Here is a 17,972-nt window from a genome sequence, read left to right as displayed (position 1 = left end):
AATGCCAAACAATCACACAAAGGACGGTTGGTCTGACTCTTCAGTCTGGTCACTCCCATGATGCCTTGCAGGAGTGGATGAGTCATCTTTGTCTCACCATACCCTAAATGAGCTGCTCCATGAGAACGTGACATCCTTGGCCGCTTGGGGACTTTTAACTTTGCGCAGTGGCAGTATCATTGCCCATGAGGTTTAACCGAGGCGTGATTATTGCTAATTGAAAACTTTTCCCAATACCCCGCCATGATGACTTGAAATACAGTCAGCATTGGCAATTTTTTTGCTGGTCTCTCAGGAGACTTCATCTCTCATAAAAAGAACAGATGTAGCCGTAAGAAAATAAGTTTAGCAGGTATGTTAACATGGTTTGTTCCCACCCGCGAAGAAAATGCAACTCTGCCCTTGAAGCCAACTGGTGCCTATTTTCCAGCTGCAGGGAACATCATTTATCTTCCTGACACGCCTACTTTAGCAACGCGTGGAAAGACGAAATGCCAAACAATCACACAAAGGACGGTTGGTCTGACTCTTCAGTCTGGTCACTCCCATGATGCCTTGCAGGAGTGGATGAGTCATCTTTGTCTCACCATACCCTAAATGAGCTGCTCCATGAGAACGTGACATCCTTGGCCGCTTGGGGACTTTTAACTTTGCGCAGTGACAGTATCATAGCCCATGAGGTTTAACTGAGGCGTGATTATTGCTAATTGAAAACTTTTCCCAATACCCCGCCATGATGACTTGAAATACAGTCAGCATTGGCAATTTTTGCTGGTGTCTCAGGAGACTTCATTTCTCGTAAAAAGAACAGATGTAGCGGTAAGAAAATAAGTTTAGCAGGTATGTTAACATGGTTTGTTCCCACCCGCGAAGAAAATGCAACTCTGCCCTTGAAGCCAACTGGTGCCTATTTTCCAGCTGCAGGGAACATCATTTATCTTCCTGACACGCCTACTTTAGCAACGCGTGGAAAGACGAAATGCCAAACAATCACACAAAGGACGGTTGGTCTGACTCTTCAGTCTGGTCACTCCCATGATGCCTTGCAGGAGTGGATGAGTCATCTTTGTCTCACCATACCCTAAATGAGCTGCTCCATGAGAACGTGACATCCTTGGCCGCTTGGGGACTTTTAACTTTGCGCAGTGGCAGTATCATTGCCCATGAGGTTTAACCGAGGCGTGATTATTGCTAATTGAAAACTTTTCCCAATACCCCGCCATGATGACTTGAAATACAGTCAGCATTGGCAATTTTTTTGCTGGTCTCTCAGGAGACTTCATCTCTCATAAAAAGAACAGATGTAGCCGTAAGAAAATAAGTTTAGCAGGTATGTTAACATGGTTTGTTCCCACCCGCGAAGAAAATGCAACTCTGCCCTTGAAGCCAACTGGTGCCTATTTTCCAGCTGCAGGGAACATCATTTATCTTCCTGACACGCCTACTTTAGCAACGCGTGGAAAGACGAAATGCCAAACAATCACACAAAGGACGGTTGGTCTGACTCTTCAGTCTGGTCACTCCCATGATGCCTTGCAGGAGTGGATGAGTCATCTTTGTCTCACCATACCCTAAATGAGCTGCTCCATGAGAACGTGACATCCTTGGCCGCTTGGGGACTTTTAACTTTGCGCAGTGGCAGCATCATTGCCCATGAGGTTTAACCGAGGCGTGATTATTGCTAATTGAAAACTTTTCCCAAAGCCCCGCCATGATGACTTGAAATACAGTCAGCATTGGCAATTTTTGCTGGTGTCTCAGGAGACTTCATTTCTCGTAAAAAGAACAGATGTAGCGGTAAGAAAATAAGTTTAGCAGGTATGTTAACATGGTTTGTTCTCACCCGCGAAGAAAATGCAACTCTGCCCTTGAAGCCAACTGGTGCCTATTTTCCAGCTGCAGGGAACATCATTTATCTTCCTGACACGCCTACTTTAGCAACGCGTGAAAAGACGAAATGCCAAACAATCACACAAAGGACGGTTGGTCTGACTCTTCAGTCGGGTCACTCCCATGATGCCTTGCAGGAGTGGATGAGTCATCTTTGTCTCACCATACCTTAAATGAGCTGCTCCATGAGAACGTGACATCCTTGGCCGCTTGGGGACTTTTAACTTTGTGCAGTGGCAGTATCATAGCCCATGAGGTTTAACCGAGGCGTGATTATTGCTAATTGAAAACTTTTCCCAATACCCTGCCATGATGACTTGAAATACAGTCAGCATTGGCAATTTTTGCTGGTCTCTCACGAGACTCGATCTCTCGTAAAAAGAACAGACTTAGGGGTAAGAAAATAAACTTCCAAGGAATGTTAGCACGGTTTGTTCTCACCTGCGAAGAAAAAGAAACTCTGGCCTTGAAGCTAACTGGTGCCTGTTTTCCAGCTGCAGAAAATTTCATCTTCCTTCCTGACACGCCTACTTTAGCAACGCGTGAAAAGACGAAATGCCAAACAATCACACAAAGGACGGTTGGTCTGCCTCTTCAGTCTGGTCACTCCCATGATGCTTTGCAGGAGTGGATGAGTCATCTTTGTCTCACCATACCTTAAATGAGCTGCTCCATGAGAACGTGACATGCTTGGCCGCTTGGGGACTTTTAACTTTGCGCAGTGGCAGTATCATAGCCCATGAGGTTTAACCGAGGCGTGATTATTGCTAATTGAAAACTTTTCCCAATACACCGCCATGATGACTTGAAATACAGTCAGCATTGGCAATTTTTGCTGGTCTCTCAGGAGACTTCATCTCTCGTAAAAAGAACAGATGTAGCCGTAAGAAAATAAGTTTAGCAGGTATGTTAACATGGTTTGTTCCCACCCGCGAAGAAAATGCAACTCTGCCCTTGAAGCCAACTGGTGCCTATTTTCCAGCTGCAGGGAACATCATTTATCTTCCTGACACGCCTACTTTAGCAACGCGTGGAAAGACGAAATGCCAAACAATCACACAAAGGACGGTTGGTCTGACTCTTCAGTCTGGTCACTCCCATGATGCCTTGCAGGAGTGGATGAGTCATCTTTGTCTCACCATACCCTAAATGAGCTGCTCCATGAGAACGTGACATCCTTGGCCGCTTGGGGACTTTTAACTTTGCGCAGTGGCAGTATCATTGCCCATGAGGTTTAACCGAGGCGTGATTATTGCTAATTGAAAACTTTTCCCAATACCCCGCCATGATGACTTGAAATACAGTCAGCATTGGCAATTTTTGCTGGTCTCTCAGGAGACTTCATCTCTTGTAAAAAGAACAGATGTAGTGGTAAGAAAATAAGTTTAGCAGGTATGTTAACATGGTTTGTTCTCACCCGCGAAGAAAATGCAACTCTGCCCTTGAAGCCAACTGGTGCCTATTTTCCAGCTGCAGGGAACATCATTTATCTTCCTGACACGCCTACTTTAGCAACGCGTGAAAAGACGAAATGCCAAACAATCACACAAAGGACGGTTGGTCTGACTCTTCAGTCAGGTCACTCCCATGATGCCTTGCAGGAGTGGATGAGTCATCTTTGTCTCACCATACCTTAAATGAGCTGCTCCATGAGAATGTGACATCCTTGGCCGCTTGGGGACTTTTAACTTTCCGCAGTGGCAGTATCATAGCCCATGAGGTTTAACCGAGGCGTGATTATTGCTAATTGAAAACTTTTCCCAATACCCCGCCATGATGACTTGAAATACAGTCAGCATTGGCAATTTTTGCTGGTCTCAGGAGACTTCATCTCTCGTAAAAAAAAAAAGATGTAGCAGTAAGAAAAGAAGTTTAGCAGGTATGTTAACATGGTTTGTTCTCACCCGCGAAGAAAATGCAACTCTGCCCTTGAAGCCAACTGGTGCCTATTTTCCAGCTGCAGGGAACATCATTTATCTTCCTGACACGCCTACTTTAGCAACGCGTGAAAAGACGAAATGCCAAACAATCACACAAAGGACGGTTGGTCTGACTCTTCAGTCAGGTCACTCCCATGATGCCTTGCAGGAGTGGATGAGTCATCTTTGTCTCACCATACCTTAAATGAGCTGCTCCATGAGAATGTGACATCCTTGGCCGCTTGGGGACTTTTAACTTTCCGCAGTGGCAGTATCATAGCCCATGAGGTTTAACCGAGGCGTGATTATTGCTAATTGAAAACTTTTCCCAATACCCCGCCATGATGACTTGAAATACAGTCAGCATTGGCAATTTTTGCTGGTCTCAGGAGACTTCATCTCTCGTAAAAAAAAAAGATGTAGCAGTAAGAAAAGAAGTTTAGCAGGTATGTTAACATGGTTTGTTCCCACCCGCGAAGAAAATGCAACTCTGCCCTTAAAGCCAACTGGTGCCTATTTTCCAGCTGCAGGGAACATCATTTATCTTCCTGACACGCCTACTTTAGCAACGCGTGAAAAGACGAAATGCCAAACAATCGCCCGAAGGACGGTTGGTCTGACTCTTCAGTCGGGTCACTCCCATGATGCCTTGCAGGAGTGGATAAGTCATCTTTGTCTCACCATACCTTAAATGAGCTGCTCCATGAGAATGTGACATCCTTGACCGCTTGGGGACTTTCAACTTTGCGCAGTGGCAGTATCATAGCCCATGAGGTTTAACTGAGGCGTGATTATTGCTAATTGAAAACTTTTCCCAATACCCCGCCATGATGACTTGAAATACAGTCAGCATTGGCAATTTTTGCTGGTGTCTCAGGAGACTTCATTTCTCGTAAAAAGAACAGATGTAGCGGTAAGAAAATAAGTTTAGCAGGTATGTTAACATGGTTTGTTCCCACCCGCGAAGAAAATGCAACTCTGCCCTTGAAGCCAACTGGTGCCTATTTTCCAGCTGCAGGGAACATCATTTATCTTCCTGACACGCCTACTTTAGCAACGCGTGGAAAGACGAAATGCCAAACAATCACACAAAGGACGGTTGGTCTGACTCTTCAGTCTGGTCACTCCCATGATGCCTTGCAGGAGTGGATGAGTCATCTTTGTCTCACCATACCCTAAATGAGCTGCTCCATGAGAACGTGACATCCTTGGCCGCTTGGGGACTTTTAACTTTGCGCAGTGGCAGTATCATTGCCCATGAGGTTTAACCGAGGCGTGATTATTGCTAATTGAAAACTTTTCCCAATACCCCGCCATGATGACTTGAAATACAGTCAGCATTGGCAATTTTTTTGCTGGTCTCTCAGGAGACTTCATCTCTCATAAAAAGAACAGATGTAGCCGTAAGAAAATAAGTTTAGCAGGTATGTTAACATGGTTTGTTCCCACCCGCGAAGAAAATGCAACTCTGCCCTTGAAGCCAACTGGTGCCTATTTTCCAGCTGCAGGGAACATCATTTATCTTCCTGACACGCCTACTTTAGCAACGCGTGGAAAGACGAAATGCCAAACAATCACACAAAGGACGGTTGGTCTGACTCTTCAGTCTGGTCACTCCCATGATGCCTTGCAGGAGTGGATGAGTCATCTTTGTCTCACCATACCCTAAATGAGCTGCTCCATGAGAACGTGACATCCTTGGCCGCTTGGGGACTTTTAACTTTGCGCAGTGACAGTATCATAGCCCATGAGGTTTAACTGAGGCGTGATTATTGCTAATTGAAAACTTTTCCCAATACCCCGCCATGATGACTTGAAATACAGTCAGCATTGGCAATTTTTGCTGGTGTCTCAGGAGACTTCATTTCTCGTAAAAAGAACAGATGTAGCGGTAAGAAAATAAGTTTAGCAGGTATGTTAACATGGTTTGTTCCCACCCGCGAAGAAAATGCAACTCTGCCCTTGAAGCCAACTGGTGCCTATTTTCCAGCTGCAGGGAACATCATTTATCTTCCTGACACGCCTACTTTAGCAACGCGTGGAAAGACGAAATGCCAAACAATCACACAAAGGACGGTTGGTCTGACTCTTCAGTCTGGTCACTCCCATGATGCCTTGCAGGAGTGGATGAGTCATCTTTGTCTCACCATACCCTAAATGAGCTGCTCCATGAGAACGTGACATCCTTGGCCGCTTGGGGACTTTTAACTTTGCGCAGTGGCAGTATCATTGCCCATGAGGTTTAACCGAGGCGTGATTATTGCTAATTGAAAACTTTTCCCAATACCCCGCCATGATGACTTGAAATACAGTCAGCATTGGCAATTTTTTTGCTGGTCTCTCAGGAGACTTCATCTCTCATAAAAAGAACAGATGTAGCCGTAAGAAAATAAGTTTAGCAGGTATGTTAACATGGTTTGTTCCCACCCGCGAAGAAAATGCAACTCTGCCCTTGAAGCCAACTGGTGCCTATTTTCCAGCTGCAGGGAACATCATTTACCTTCCTGACACGCCTACTTTAGCAACGCGTGGAAAGACGAAATGCCAAACAATCACACAAAGGACGGTTGGTCTGACTCTTCAGTCTGGTCACTCCCATGATGCCTTGCAGGAGTGGATGAGTCATCTTTGTCTCACCATACCCTAAATGAGCTGCTCCATGAGAACGTGACATCCTTGGCCGCTTGGGGACTTTTAACTTTGCGCAGTGGCAGTATCATTGCCCATGAGGTTTAACCGAGGCGTGATTATTGCTAATTGAAAACTTTTCCCAATACCCCGCCATGATGACTTGAAATACAGTCAGCATTGGCAATTTTTGCTGGTCTCTCAGGAGACTTCATCTCTTGTAAAAAGAACAGATGTAGTGGTAAGAAAATAAGTTTAGCAGGTATGTTAACATGGTTTGTTCTCACCCGCGAAGAAAATGCAACTCTGCCCTTGAAGCCAACTGGTGCCTATTTTCCAGCTGCAGGGAACATCATTTATCTTCCTGACACACCTACTTTAGCAACGCGTGAAAAGACGAAATGCCAAACAATCACACAAAGGACGGTTGGTCTGACTCTTCAGTCAGGTCACTCCCATGATGCCTTGCAGGAGTGGATGAGTCATCTTTGTCTCACCATACCTTAAATGAGCTGCTCCATGAGAATGTGACATCCTTGGCCGCTTGGGGACTTTTAACTTTGCGCAGTGGCAGTATCATAGCCCATGAGGTTTAACCGAGGCGTGATTATTGCTAATTGAAAACTTTTCCCAATACCCCGCCATGATGACTTGAAATACAGTCAGCATTGGCAATTTTTGCTGGTCTCAGGAGACTTCATCTCTCGTAAAAAGAACAGATGTAGCAGTAAGAAAAGAAGTTTAGCAGGTATGTTAACATGGTTTGTTCTCACCCGCGAAGAAAATGCAACTCTGCCCTTGAAGCCAACTGGTGCCTATTTTCCAGCTGCAGGGAACATCATTTATCTTCCTGACACGCCTACTTTAGCAACGCTTGAAAAGACGAAATGCCAAACAATCGCCCGAAGGACGGTTGGTCTGACTCTTCAGTCGGGTCACTCCCATGATGCCTTGCAGGAGTGGATGAGTCATCTTTGTCTCACCATACCTTAAATGAGCTGCTCCATGAGAATGTGACATCCTTGACCGCTTGGGGACTTTCAACTTTGCGCAGTGACAGTATCATTGCCCATGAGGTTTAACCGAGGCGTGATTATTGCTAATTGAAAACTTTTCCCAATACCCCGCCATGATGACTTGAAATACAGTCAGCATTGGCAATTTTTTTGCTGGTCTCTCAGGAGACTTCATCTCTCATAAAAAGAACAGATGTAGCCGTAAGAAAATAAGTTTAGCAGGTATGTTAACATGGTTTGTTCCCACCCGCGAAGAAAATGCAACTCTGCCCTTGAAGCCAACTGGTGCCTATTTTCCAGCTGCAGGGAACATCATTTATCTTCCTGACACGCCTACTTTAGCAACGCGTGGAAAGACGAAATGCCAAACAATCACACAAAGGACGGTTGGTCTGACTCTTCAGTCTGGTCACTCCCATGATGCCTTGCAGGAGTGGATGAGTCATCTTTGTCTCACCATACCCTAAATGAGCTGCTCCATGAGAACGTGACATCCTTGGCCGCTTGGGGACTTTTAACTTTGCGCAGTGACAGTATCATAGCCCATGAGGTTTAACTGAGGCGTGATTATTGCTAATTGAAAACTTTTCCCAATACCCCGCCATGATGACTTGAAATACAGTCAGCATTGGCAATTTTTGCTGGTGTCTCAGGAGACTTCATTTCTCTTAAAAAGAACAGATGTAGCGGTAAGAAAATAAGTTTAGCAGGTATGTTAACATGGTTTGTTCTCACCCGCGAAGAAAATGCAACTCTGCCCTTGAAGCCAACTGGTGCCTATTTTCCAGCTGCAGGGAACATCATTTATCTTCCTGACACGCCTACTTTAGCAACGCGTGGAAAGACGAAATGCCAAACAATCACACAAAGGACGGTTGGTCTGACTCTTCAGTCTGGTCACTCCCATGATGCCTTGCAGGAGTGGATGAGTCATCTTTGTCTCACCATACCCTAAATGAGCTGCTCCATGAGAACGTGACATCCTTGGCCGCTTGGGGACTTTTAACTTTGCGCAGTGGCAGTATCATTGCCCATGAGGTTTAACCGAGCCGTGATTATTGCTAATTGAAAACTTTTCCCAATACCCCGCCATGATGACTTGAAATACAGTCAGCATTGGCAATTTTTGCTGGTCTCAGGAGACTTCATCTCTCGTAAAAAAAAAAGATGTAGCAGTAAGAAAAGAAGTTTAGCAGGTATGTTAACATGGTTTGTTCCCACCCGCGAAGAAAATGCAACTCTGCCCTTGAAGCCAACTGGTGCCTATTTTCCAGCTGCAGGGAACATCATTTATCTTCCTGACACGCCTACTTTAGCAACGCGTGAAAAGACGAAATGCCAAACAATCGCCCGAAGGACGGTTGGTCTGACTCTTCAGTCGGGTCACTCCCATGATGCCTTGCAGGAGTGGATAAGTCATCTTTGTCTCACCATACCTTAAATGAGCTGCTCCATGAGAATGTGACATCCTTGACCGCTTGGGGACTTTCAACTTTGCGCAGTGGCAGTATCATAGCCCATGAGGTTTAACTGAGGCGTGATTATTGCTAATTGAAAACTTTTCCCAATACCCCGCCATGATGACTTGAAATACAGTCAGCATTGGCAATTTTTGCTGGTGTCTCAGGAGACTTCATTTCTCGTAAAAAGAACAGATGTAGCGGTAAGAAAATAAGTTTAGCAGGTATGTTAACATGGTTTGTTCCCACCCGCGAAGAAAATGCAACTCTGCCCTTGAAGCCAACTGGTGCCTATTTTCCAGCTGCAGGGAACATCATTTATCTTCCTGACACGCCTACTTTAGCAACGCGTGGAAAGACGAAATGCCAAACAATCACACAAAGGACGGTTGGTCTGACTCTTCAGTCTGGTCACTCCCATGATGCCTTGCAGGAGTGGATGAGTCATCTTTGTCTCACCATACCCTAAATGAGCTGCTCCATGAGAACGTGACATCCTTGGCCGCTTGGGGACTTTTAACTTTGCGCAGTGGCAGTATCATTGCCCATGAGGTTTAACCGAGGCGTGATTATTGCTAATTGAAAACTTTTCCCAATACCCCGCCATGATGACTTGAAATACAGTCAGCATTGGCAATTTTTTTGCTGGTCTCTCAGGAGACTTCATCTCTCATAAAAAGAACAGATGTAGCCGTAAGAAAATAAGTTTAGCAGGTATGTTAACATGGTTTGTTCCCACCCGCGAAGAAAATGCAACTCTGCCCTTGAAGCCAACTGGTGCCTATTTTCCAGCTGCAGGGAACATCATTTATCTTCCTGACACGCCTACTTTAGCAACGCGTGGAAAGACGAAATGCCAAACAATCACACAAAGGACGGTTGGTCTGACTCTTCAGTCTGGTCACTCCCATGATGCCTTGCAGGAGTGGATGAGTCATCTTTGTCTCACCATACCCTAAATGAGCTGCTCCATGAGAACGTGACATCCTTGGCCGCTTGGGGACTTTTAACTTTGCGCAGTGACAGTATCATAGCCCATGAGGTTTAACTGAGGCGTGATTATTGCTAATTGAAAACTTTTCCCAATACCCCGCCATGATGACTTGAAATACAGTCAGCATTGGCAATTTTTGCTGGTGTCTCAGGAGACTTCATTTCTCGTAAAAAGAACAGATGTAGCGGTAAGAAAATAAGTTTAGCAGGTATGTTAACATGGTTTGTTCCCACCCGCGAAGAAAATGCAACTCTGCCCTTGAAGCCAACTGGTGCCTATTTTCCAGCTGCAGGGAACATCATTTATCTTCCTGACACGCCTACTTTAGCAACGCGTGGAAAGACGAAATGCCAAACAATCACACAAAGGACGGTTGGTCTGACTCTTCAGTCTGGTCACTCCCATGATGCCTTGCAGGAGTGGATGAGTCATCTTTGTCTCACCATACCCTAAATGAGCTGCTCCATGAGAACGTGACATCCTTGGCCGCTTGGGGACTTTTAACTTTGCGCAGTGGCAGTATCATTGCCCATGAGGTTTAACCGAGGCGTGATTATTGCTAATTGAAAACTTTTCCCAATACCCCGCCATGATGACTTGAAATACAGTCAGCATTGGCAATTTTTTTGCTGGTCTCTCAGGAGACTTCATCTCTCATAAAAAGAACAGATGTAGCCGTAAGAAAATAAGTTTAGCAGGTATGTTAACATGGTTTGTTCCCACCCGCGAAGAAAATGCAACTCTGCCCTTGAAGCCAACTGGTGCCTATTTTCCAGCTGCAGGGAACATCATTTACCTTCCTGACACGCCTACTTTAGCAACGCGTGGAAAGACGAAATGCCAAACAATCACACAAAGGACGGTTGGTCTGACTCTTCAGTCTGGTCACTCCCATGATGCCTTGCAGGAGTGGATGAGTCATCTTTGTCTCACCATACCCTAAATGAGCTGCTCCATGAGAACGTGACATCCTTGGCCGCTTGGGGACTTTTAACTTTGCGCAGTGGCAGTATCATTGCCCATGAGGTTTAACCGAGGCGTGATTATTGCTAATTGAAAACTTTTCCCAATACCCCGCCATGATGACTTGAAATACAGTCAGCATTGGCAATTTTTGCTGGTCTCTCAGGAGACTTCATCTCTTGTAAAAAGAACAGATGTAGTGGTAAGAAAATAAGTTTAGCAGGTATGTTAACATGGTTTGTTCTCACCCGCGAAGAAAATGCAACTCTGCCCTTGAAGCCAACTGGTGCCTATTTTCCAGCTGCAGGGAACATCATTTATCTTCCTGACACACCTACTTTAGCAACGCGTGAAAAGACGAAATGCCAAACAATCACACAAAGGACGGTTGGTCTGACTCTTCAGTCAGGTCACTCCCATGATGCCTTGCAGGAGTGGATGAGTCATCTTTGTCTCACCATACCTTAAATGAGCTGCTCCATGAGAATGTGACATCCTTGGCCGCTTGGGGACTTTTAACTTTGCGCAGTGGCAGTATCATAGCCCATGAGGTTTAACCGAGGCGTGATTATTGCTAATTGAAAACTTTTCCCAATACCCCGCCATGATGACTTGAAATACAGTCAGCATTGGCAATTTTTGCTGGTCTCAGGAGACTTCATCTCTCGTAAAAAGAACAGATGTAGCAGTAAGAAAAGAAGTTTAGCAGGTATGTTAACATGGTTTGTTCTCACCCGCGAAGAAAATGCAACTCTGCCCTTGAAGCCAACTGGTGCCTATTTTCCAGCTGCAGGGAACATCATTTATCTTCCTGACACGCCTACTTTAGCAACGCTTGAAAAGACGAAATGCCAAACAATCGCCCGAAGGACGGTTGGTCTGACTCTTCAGTCGGGTCACTCCCATGATGCCTTGCAGGAGTGGATGAGTCATCTTTGTCTCACCATACCTTAAATGAGCTGCTCCATGAGAATGTGACATCCTTGACCGCTTGGGGACTTTCAACTTTGCGCAGTGACAGTATCATTGCCCATGAGGTTTAACCGAGGCGTGATTATTGCTAATTGAAAACTTTTCCCAATACCCCGCCATGATGACTTGAAATACAGTCAGCATTGGCAATTTTTTTGCTGGTCTCTCAGGAGACTTCATCTCTCATAAAAAGAACAGATGTAGCCGTAAGAAAATAAGTTTAGCAGGTATGTTAACATGGTTTGTTCCCACCCGCGAAGAAAATGCAACTCTGCCCTTGAAGCCAACTGGTGCCTATTTTCCAGCTGCAGGGAACATCATTTATCTTCCTGACACGCCTACTTTAGCAACGCGTGGAAAGACGAAATGCCAAACAATCACACAAAGGACGGTTGGTCTGACTCTTCAGTCTGGTCACTCCCATGATGCCTTGCAGGAGTGGATGAGTCATCTTTGTCTCACCATACCCTAAATGAGCTGCTCCATGAGAACGTGACATCCTTGGCCGCTTGGGGACTTTTAACTTTGCGCAGTGACAGTATCATAGCCCATGAGGTTTAACTGAGGCGTGATTATTGCTAATTGAAAACTTTTCCCAATACCCCGCCATGATGACTTGAAATACAGTCAGCATTGGCAATTTTTGCTGGTGTCTCAGGAGACTTCATTTCTCTTAAAAAGAACAGATGTAGCGGTAAGAAAATAAGTTTAGCAGGTATGTTAACATGGTTTGTTCTCACCCGCGAAGAAAATGCAACTCTGCCCTTGAAGCCAACTGGTGCCTATTTTCCAGCTGCAGGGAACATCATTTATCTTCCTGACACGCCTACTTTAGCAACGCGTGGAAAGACGAAATGCCAAACAATCACACAAAGGACGGTTGGTCTGACTCTTCAGTCTGGTCACTCCCATGATGCCTTGCAGGAGTGGATGAGTCATCTTTGTCTCACCATACCCTAAATGAGCTGCTCCATGAGAACGTGACATCCTTGGCCGCTTGGGGACTTTTAACTTTGCGCAGTGGCAGTATCATTGCCCATGAGGTTTAACCGAGCCGTGATTATTGCTAATTGAAAACTTTTCCTAATACCCCGCCATGGTGACTTGAAATACAGTCAGCATTGGCAATTTTTTTGCTGGTCTCTCAGGAGACTTCATCTCTCATAAAAAGAACAGATGTAGCCGTAAGAAAATAAGTTTAGCAGGTATGTTAACATGGTTTGTTCCCACCCGCGAAGAAAATGCAACTCTGCCCTTGAAGCCAACTGGTGCCTATTTTCCAGCTGCAGGGAACATCATTTATCTTCCTGACACGCCTACTTTAGCAACGCGTGAAAAGACGAAATGCCAAACAATCACACAAAGGACGGTTGGTCTGACTCTTCAGTCAGGTCACTCCCATGATGCCTTGCAGGAGTGGATGAGTCATCTTTGTCTCACCATACCTTAAATGAGCTGCTCCATGAGAATGTGACATCCTTGGCCGCTTGGGGACTTTTAACTTTGCGCAGTGGCAGTATCATAGCCCATGAGGTTTAACCGAGGCGTGATTATTGCTAATTGAAAACTTTTCCCAATACCCCGTCATGATGACTTGAAATACAGTCAGCATTGGCAATTTTTGCTGGTCTCAGGAGACTTCATCTCTCGTAAAAAGAACAGATGTAGCAGTAAGAAAAGAAGTTTAGCAGGTATGTTAACATGGTTTGTTCTCACCCTCGAAGAAAATGCAACTCTGCCCTTGAAGCCAACTGGTGCCTATTTTCCAGCTGCAGGGAACATTATTTATCTTCCTGACACGCCTACTTTAGCAACGCGTGAAAAGACGAAATGCCAAACAATCGCCCGAAGGACGGTTGGTCTGACTCTTCAGTCGGGTCACTCCCATGATGCCTTGCAGGAGTGGATGAGTCATCTTTGTCTCACCATACCCTAAATGAGCTGCTCCATGAGAACGTGACATCCTTGGCCGCTTGGGGACTTTTAACTTTGCGCAGTGACAGTATTATAGCCCATGAGGTTTAACTGAGGCGTGATTATTGCTAATTGAAAACTTTTCCCAATACCCCGCCATGATGACTTGAAATACAGTCAGCATTGGCAATTTTTGCTGGTGTCTCAGGAGACTTCATTTCTCTTAAAAAGAACAGATGTAGCGGTAAGAAAATAAGTTTAGCAGGTATGTTAACATGGTTTGTTCTCACCCGCGAAGAAAATGCAACTCTGCCCTTGAAGCCAACTGGTGCCTATTTTCCAGCTGCAGGGAACATCATTTATCTTCCTGACACGCCTACTTTAGCAACGCGTGAAAAGACGAAATGCCAAACAATCACACAAAGGACGGTTGGTCTGACTCTTCAGTCAGGTCACTCCCATGATGCCTTGCAGGAGTGGATGAGTCATCTTTGTCTCACCATACCTTAAATGAGCTGCTCCATGAGAATGTGACATCCTTGGCCGCTTGGGGACTTTTAACTTTGCGCAGTGGCAGTATCATAGCCCATGAGGTTTAACCGAGGCGTGATTATTGCTAATTGAAAACTTTTCCCAATACCCCGCCATGATGACTTGAAATACAGTCAGCATTGGCAATTTTTGCTGGTCTCAGGAGACTTCATCTCTCGTAAAAAGAACAGATGTAGCAGTAAGAAAAGAAGTTTAGCAGGTATGTTAACATGGTTTGTTCTCACCCGCGAAGAAAATGCAACTCTGCCCTTGAAGCCAACTGGTGCCTATTTTCCAGCTGCAGGGAACATCATTTATCTTCCTGACACGCCTACTTTAGCAACGCGTGAAAAGACGAAATGCCAAACAATCGCCCGAAGGACGGTTGGTCTGACTCTTCAATCGGGTCACTCCCATGATGCCTTGCAGGAGTGGATGAGTCATCTTTGTCTCACAATACCTTAAATGAGCTGCTCCATGAGAAAGTGACATCCTTGGCCGCTTGGGGACTTTTAACTTTGCGCAGTGGCAGTATCATAGCCCATGAGGTTTAACCGAGGCGTGATTATTGCTAATTGAAAACTTTTCCCAATACCCCGCCATGATGACTTGAAATACAGTCAGCATTGGCAATTTTTGCTGGCGTCTCAGGAGACTTCATCTCTCGTAAAAAGAACAGATGTAGCGGTAAGAAAATAAGTTTAGCAGGTATGTTAACATGGCTTGTTCTCACCCGCGAAGGAAATGCAACTCTGCCCTTGAAGCCAACTGGTGCCTATTTTCCAGCTGCAGGGAACATCATTTATCTTCCTGACACGCCTACTTTAGCAACGCGTGAAAAGACGAAATGCCAAACAATCACACAAAGGATGGTTGGTCTGACTCTTCAGTCTGGTCACTCCCATGATGCCTTGCAGGAGTGGATGAGTCATCTTTGTCTCACCATACCTTAAATGAGCTGCTCCATGAGAACGTGACATCCTTGGCCGCTTGGGGACTTTTAACTTTGCGCAGTGGCAGTATCATAGCCCATGAGGTTTAACCGAGGCGTGATTATTGCTAATTGAAAACTTGTCCCAATACCCCGCCATGGTGACTTGCAATACAGTCAGCATTGGCAATTTTTGCTGGTCTCTCACGAGACTTCATCTCTCGTAAAAAGAACAAACTTAGGGGTAAGAAAATAAACTTCCAAGGAATGTTAGCACGGTTTGTTCTCACCTGCGAAGAAAAAGAAACTCTGGCCTTGAAGCTAACTGGTGCCTGTTTTCCAGCTGCAGAAAATTTCATCTTCCTTCCTGACACGCCTACTTTAGCAACGCGTGAAAAGACGAAATGCCAAACAATCGCCCAAAGGACGGTTGGTCTGACTCTTCAGTCGGGTCACTCCCATGATGCCTTGCAGGAGTGGATGAGTCATCTCACCATACCTTAAATGAGCTGCTCCATGAGAACGTGACATCCTTGGCCGCTTGGGGACTTTTAACTTTGCGCAGTGGCAGTATCATAGCCCATGAGGTTTAACCGAGGCGTGATTATTGCTAATTGAAAACTTTTCCCAATACCCCGCCATGATGACTTGAAATACAGTCAGCATTGGCAATTTTTGCTGGTCTCTCAGGAGACTTCATCTCTCGTAAAAAGAACAGATGTAACGGTAAGAAAATAAGTTTAGCAGGTATGTTAAAATGGTTTGTTCTCACCCGCAAAGAAAATGCAACTCTGCCCTTGAAGCCAACTGGTGCCTATTTTCCAGCTGCAGGGAACATCATTTATCTTCCTGACACGCCTACTTTAGCAACGCGTGAAAAGACGAAATGCCAAACAATCGCCCGAAGGACGGTTGGTCTGACTCTTCAGTCGGGTCACTCCCATGATGCCTTGCAGGAGTGGATGAGTCATCTTTGTCTCACCATACCTTAAATGAGCTGCTCCATGAGAACGTGACATCCTTGGCCGCTTGGGGACTTTTAACTTTGCGCAGTGGCAGTATCATAGCCCATGAGGTTTAACCGAGGCGTGATTATTGCTAATTGAAAACTTTTCCCAATACCCTGCCATGATGACTTGAAATACAGTCAGCATTGGCAATTTTTGCTGGTCTCTCAGGAGACTCGATCTCTCATAAAAAGAACAGACTTAGGGGTAAGAAAATAAACTTCCAAGGAATGTTAACATGGTTTGTTCTCACCCGCGAAGAAAAAGAAACTCTGGCCTTGAAGCTAACTGGTGCCTGTTTTCCAGCTGCAGGGAACATCATTTCTCTTCTGACAAGCCTACTTTAGCAACGCGTGGAAAGACGAAATGCCAAACAATCACACAAAGGACGGTTGGTCTGACTCTTCAGTCTGGTCACTCCCATGATGCCTTGCAGGAGTGCATGAGTCATCTTTGTCTCACCATACCTTAAATGAGCTGCTCCATGAGAACGTGACATCCTTGGCCGCTTGGGGACTTTTAACTTTGCGCAGTGGCAGTATCATAGCCCATGAGGTTTAACCAAGGCGTGATTATTGCTAATTGAAAACTTTTCCCAATACCCTGCCATGATGACTTGAAATACAGTCAGCATTGGCAATTTTTGCTGGTCTCTCAGGAGACTTCATCTCTCATAAAAAGAACAGATGTAGCCGTAAGAAAATAAGTTTAGCAGGTATGTTAACATGGTTTGTTCTCACCCGCGAAGAAAATGCAACTCTGCCCTTGAAGCCAACTGGTGCCTATTTTCCAGCTGCAGGGAACATCATTTATCTTCCTGACACGCCTACTTTAGCAACGCGTGGAAAGACGAAATGCCAAACAATCACACAAAGGACGGTTGGTCTGACTCTTCAGTCTGGTCACTCCCATGATGCCTTGCAGGAGTGGATGAGTCATCTTTGTCTCACCATACCTTAAATGAGCTGCTCCATGAGAACGTGACATCCTTGGCTGCTTGGGGACTTTTAACTGTGCGCAGTGGCAGTATCATAGCCCATGAGGTTTAACCGAGTCGTGATTATTGCTAATTGAAAACTTTTCCCAATACCCCGCCATGATGACTTGAAATACAGTCAGCATTGGCAATTTTTGCTGGTCTCTCAGGAGATTTCATCTCTCATAAAAAGAACAGATGTAGCCGTAAGAAAATAAGTTTAGCAGGTATGTTAACATGGTTTGTTCTCACCCGGGAAGAAAATGCAACTCTGCCCTTGAAGCCAACTGGTGCCTATTTTCCAGCTGCAGGGAACAGCATTTATCTTCCTGACACGCCTACTTTAGCAACGCGTGAAAAGACGAAATGCCAAACAATCACACAAAGGACGGTTGGTCTGACTCTTCAGTCTGGTCACTCCCATGATGCCTTGCAGGAGTGGATGCGTCATCTTTGTCTCACAATACCTTAAATGAGCTGCTCCATGAGAACGTGACATCCTTGGCCGCTTGGGGACTTTTAACTTTGCGCAGTGGCAGCATCATAGCCCATGAGGTTTAACCGAGGCGTGATTATTGCTAATTGAAAACTTTTCCCAATACCCCGCCATGATGACTTGAAATACAGTCAGCATTGGCAATTTTTGCTGGTGTCTCAGGAGACTTCATCTCTCGTAAAAAGAACAGATGTAGCGGTAAGAAAATAAGTTTAGCAGGTATGTTAACATGGCTTGTTCTCACCCGCGAAGGAAATGCAACTCTGCCCTTGAAG

General features: G+C 45.3%; 37 non-coding genes across 37 annotated transcripts; all 37 read left to right on the top strand.

The window, feature by feature from the left end:
- Positions 1–156: 156 nt before the first annotated feature.
- LOC136613553 (U4 spliceosomal RNA) lies at positions 157–299 on the top strand. Its single transcript, XR_010790786.1, has one exon. It is a non-coding gene; the product is annotated as a U4 spliceosomal RNA (small nuclear RNA).
- Positions 300–646: 347 nt separating this feature from the next.
- LOC136613659 (U4 spliceosomal RNA) lies at positions 647–787 on the top strand. Its single transcript, XR_010790885.1, has one exon. It is a non-coding gene; the product is annotated as a U4 spliceosomal RNA (small nuclear RNA).
- Positions 788–1,134: 347 nt separating this feature from the next.
- On the top strand, positions 1,135–1,277 carry LOC136613551 (U4 spliceosomal RNA). Its single transcript, XR_010790784.1, has one exon. It is a non-coding gene; the product is annotated as a U4 spliceosomal RNA (small nuclear RNA).
- A 347-nt stretch (positions 1,278–1,624) lies between these two features.
- On the top strand, positions 1,625–1,765 carry LOC136613636 (U4 spliceosomal RNA). Its single transcript, XR_010790864.1, has one exon. It is a non-coding gene; the product is annotated as a U4 spliceosomal RNA (small nuclear RNA).
- A 347-nt stretch (positions 1,766–2,112) lies between these two features.
- On the top strand, positions 2,113–2,253 carry LOC136613448 (U4 spliceosomal RNA). Its single transcript, XR_010790687.1, has one exon. It is a non-coding gene; the product is annotated as a U4 spliceosomal RNA (small nuclear RNA).
- Positions 2,254–2,600: 347 nt separating this feature from the next.
- On the top strand, positions 2,601–2,741 carry LOC136613350 (U4 spliceosomal RNA). The gene has a single exon (XR_010790599.1). It is a non-coding gene; the product is annotated as a U4 spliceosomal RNA (small nuclear RNA).
- A 347-nt stretch (positions 2,742–3,088) lies between these two features.
- On the top strand, positions 3,089–3,229 carry LOC136613598 (U4 spliceosomal RNA). Its single transcript, XR_010790829.1, has one exon. It is a non-coding gene; the product is annotated as a U4 spliceosomal RNA (small nuclear RNA).
- Positions 3,230–3,576: 347 nt separating this feature from the next.
- On the top strand, positions 3,577–3,715 carry LOC136613606 (U4 spliceosomal RNA). The gene has a single exon (XR_010790836.1). It is a non-coding gene; the product is annotated as a U4 spliceosomal RNA (small nuclear RNA).
- A 348-nt stretch (positions 3,716–4,063) lies between these two features.
- LOC136613605 (U4 spliceosomal RNA) lies at positions 4,064–4,202 on the top strand. Its single transcript, XR_010790835.1, has one exon. It is a non-coding gene; the product is annotated as a U4 spliceosomal RNA (small nuclear RNA).
- A 347-nt stretch (positions 4,203–4,549) lies between these two features.
- LOC136613585 (U4 spliceosomal RNA) lies at positions 4,550–4,690 on the top strand. The gene has a single exon (XR_010790817.1). It is a non-coding gene; the product is annotated as a U4 spliceosomal RNA (small nuclear RNA).
- A 347-nt stretch (positions 4,691–5,037) lies between these two features.
- Positions 5,038–5,180, top strand: LOC136613550 (U4 spliceosomal RNA). Its single transcript, XR_010790783.1, has one exon. It is a non-coding gene; the product is annotated as a U4 spliceosomal RNA (small nuclear RNA).
- A 347-nt stretch (positions 5,181–5,527) lies between these two features.
- On the top strand, positions 5,528–5,668 carry LOC136613657 (U4 spliceosomal RNA). Its single transcript, XR_010790883.1, has one exon. It is a non-coding gene; the product is annotated as a U4 spliceosomal RNA (small nuclear RNA).
- A 347-nt stretch (positions 5,669–6,015) lies between these two features.
- Positions 6,016–6,158, top strand: LOC136613549 (U4 spliceosomal RNA). The gene has a single exon (XR_010790782.1). It is a non-coding gene; the product is annotated as a U4 spliceosomal RNA (small nuclear RNA).
- Positions 6,159–6,505: 347 nt separating this feature from the next.
- On the top strand, positions 6,506–6,646 carry LOC136613587 (U4 spliceosomal RNA). Its single transcript, XR_010790818.1, has one exon. It is a non-coding gene; the product is annotated as a U4 spliceosomal RNA (small nuclear RNA).
- A 347-nt stretch (positions 6,647–6,993) lies between these two features.
- Positions 6,994–7,132, top strand: LOC136613486 (U4 spliceosomal RNA). The gene has a single exon (XR_010790723.1). It is a non-coding gene; the product is annotated as a U4 spliceosomal RNA (small nuclear RNA).
- Positions 7,133–7,479: 347 nt separating this feature from the next.
- On the top strand, positions 7,480–7,622 carry LOC136613644 (U4 spliceosomal RNA). The gene has a single exon (XR_010790871.1). It is a non-coding gene; the product is annotated as a U4 spliceosomal RNA (small nuclear RNA).
- Positions 7,623–7,969: 347 nt separating this feature from the next.
- Positions 7,970–8,110, top strand: LOC136613656 (U4 spliceosomal RNA). Its single transcript, XR_010790882.1, has one exon. It is a non-coding gene; the product is annotated as a U4 spliceosomal RNA (small nuclear RNA).
- A 347-nt stretch (positions 8,111–8,457) lies between these two features.
- On the top strand, positions 8,458–8,596 carry LOC136613649 (U4 spliceosomal RNA). The gene has a single exon (XR_010790876.1). It is a non-coding gene; the product is annotated as a U4 spliceosomal RNA (small nuclear RNA).
- Positions 8,597–8,943: 347 nt separating this feature from the next.
- Positions 8,944–9,084, top strand: LOC136613584 (U4 spliceosomal RNA). Its single transcript, XR_010790816.1, has one exon. It is a non-coding gene; the product is annotated as a U4 spliceosomal RNA (small nuclear RNA).
- A 347-nt stretch (positions 9,085–9,431) lies between these two features.
- On the top strand, positions 9,432–9,574 carry LOC136613548 (U4 spliceosomal RNA). The gene has a single exon (XR_010790781.1). It is a non-coding gene; the product is annotated as a U4 spliceosomal RNA (small nuclear RNA).
- A 347-nt stretch (positions 9,575–9,921) lies between these two features.
- Positions 9,922–10,062, top strand: LOC136613655 (U4 spliceosomal RNA). The gene has a single exon (XR_010790881.1). It is a non-coding gene; the product is annotated as a U4 spliceosomal RNA (small nuclear RNA).
- Positions 10,063–10,409: 347 nt separating this feature from the next.
- LOC136613547 (U4 spliceosomal RNA) lies at positions 10,410–10,552 on the top strand. Its single transcript, XR_010790780.1, has one exon. It is a non-coding gene; the product is annotated as a U4 spliceosomal RNA (small nuclear RNA).
- Positions 10,553–10,899: 347 nt separating this feature from the next.
- On the top strand, positions 10,900–11,040 carry LOC136613575 (U4 spliceosomal RNA). The gene has a single exon (XR_010790807.1). It is a non-coding gene; the product is annotated as a U4 spliceosomal RNA (small nuclear RNA).
- Positions 11,041–11,387: 347 nt separating this feature from the next.
- On the top strand, positions 11,388–11,526 carry LOC136613485 (U4 spliceosomal RNA). The gene has a single exon (XR_010790722.1). It is a non-coding gene; the product is annotated as a U4 spliceosomal RNA (small nuclear RNA).
- Positions 11,527–11,873: 347 nt separating this feature from the next.
- On the top strand, positions 11,874–12,016 carry LOC136613643 (U4 spliceosomal RNA). Its single transcript, XR_010790870.1, has one exon. It is a non-coding gene; the product is annotated as a U4 spliceosomal RNA (small nuclear RNA).
- A 347-nt stretch (positions 12,017–12,363) lies between these two features.
- Positions 12,364–12,504, top strand: LOC136613654 (U4 spliceosomal RNA). The gene has a single exon (XR_010790880.1). It is a non-coding gene; the product is annotated as a U4 spliceosomal RNA (small nuclear RNA).
- Positions 12,505–12,851: 347 nt separating this feature from the next.
- Positions 12,852–12,994, top strand: LOC136613674 (U4 spliceosomal RNA). Its single transcript, XR_010790899.1, has one exon. It is a non-coding gene; the product is annotated as a U4 spliceosomal RNA (small nuclear RNA).
- Positions 12,995–13,341: 347 nt separating this feature from the next.
- On the top strand, positions 13,342–13,480 carry LOC136613533 (U4 spliceosomal RNA). The gene has a single exon (XR_010790767.1). It is a non-coding gene; the product is annotated as a U4 spliceosomal RNA (small nuclear RNA).
- Positions 13,481–13,827: 347 nt separating this feature from the next.
- LOC136613672 (U4 spliceosomal RNA) lies at positions 13,828–13,968 on the top strand. The gene has a single exon (XR_010790897.1). It is a non-coding gene; the product is annotated as a U4 spliceosomal RNA (small nuclear RNA).
- Positions 13,969–14,315: 347 nt separating this feature from the next.
- On the top strand, positions 14,316–14,454 carry LOC136613484 (U4 spliceosomal RNA). The gene has a single exon (XR_010790721.1). It is a non-coding gene; the product is annotated as a U4 spliceosomal RNA (small nuclear RNA).
- Positions 14,455–14,801: 347 nt separating this feature from the next.
- Positions 14,802–14,943, top strand: LOC136613601 (U4 spliceosomal RNA). Its single transcript, XR_010790832.1, has one exon. It is a non-coding gene; the product is annotated as a U4 spliceosomal RNA (small nuclear RNA).
- Positions 14,944–15,289: 346 nt separating this feature from the next.
- LOC136613466 (U4 spliceosomal RNA) lies at positions 15,290–15,430 on the top strand. Its single transcript, XR_010790705.1, has one exon. It is a non-coding gene; the product is annotated as a U4 spliceosomal RNA (small nuclear RNA).
- A 341-nt stretch (positions 15,431–15,771) lies between these two features.
- LOC136613295 (U4 spliceosomal RNA) lies at positions 15,772–15,912 on the top strand. The gene has a single exon (XR_010790552.1). It is a non-coding gene; the product is annotated as a U4 spliceosomal RNA (small nuclear RNA).
- A 347-nt stretch (positions 15,913–16,259) lies between these two features.
- Positions 16,260–16,400, top strand: LOC136613384 (U4 spliceosomal RNA). Its single transcript, XR_010790630.1, has one exon. It is a non-coding gene; the product is annotated as a U4 spliceosomal RNA (small nuclear RNA).
- Positions 16,401–16,746: 346 nt separating this feature from the next.
- On the top strand, positions 16,747–16,887 carry LOC136613526 (U4 spliceosomal RNA). The gene has a single exon (XR_010790761.1). It is a non-coding gene; the product is annotated as a U4 spliceosomal RNA (small nuclear RNA).
- Positions 16,888–17,234: 347 nt separating this feature from the next.
- Positions 17,235–17,375, top strand: LOC136613604 (U4 spliceosomal RNA). The gene has a single exon (XR_010790834.1). It is a non-coding gene; the product is annotated as a U4 spliceosomal RNA (small nuclear RNA).
- A 347-nt stretch (positions 17,376–17,722) lies between these two features.
- On the top strand, positions 17,723–17,863 carry LOC136613603 (U4 spliceosomal RNA). The gene has a single exon (XR_010790833.1). It is a non-coding gene; the product is annotated as a U4 spliceosomal RNA (small nuclear RNA).
- Positions 17,864–17,972: the final 109 nt, after the last annotated feature.

The sequence above is a fragment of the Eleutherodactylus coqui genome, chromosome 2 (genome assembly GCF_035609145.1).
Source record: "Eleutherodactylus coqui strain aEleCoq1 chromosome 2, aEleCoq1.hap1, whole genome shotgun sequence".
Classification (NCBI taxonomy): Eukaryota; Metazoa; Chordata; class Amphibia; order Anura; family Eleutherodactylidae; genus Eleutherodactylus; species Eleutherodactylus coqui.
The sequence above is the reverse complement of the archived record's forward strand: the minus strand, read 5'-3'. Positions and strand labels throughout refer to the sequence as shown.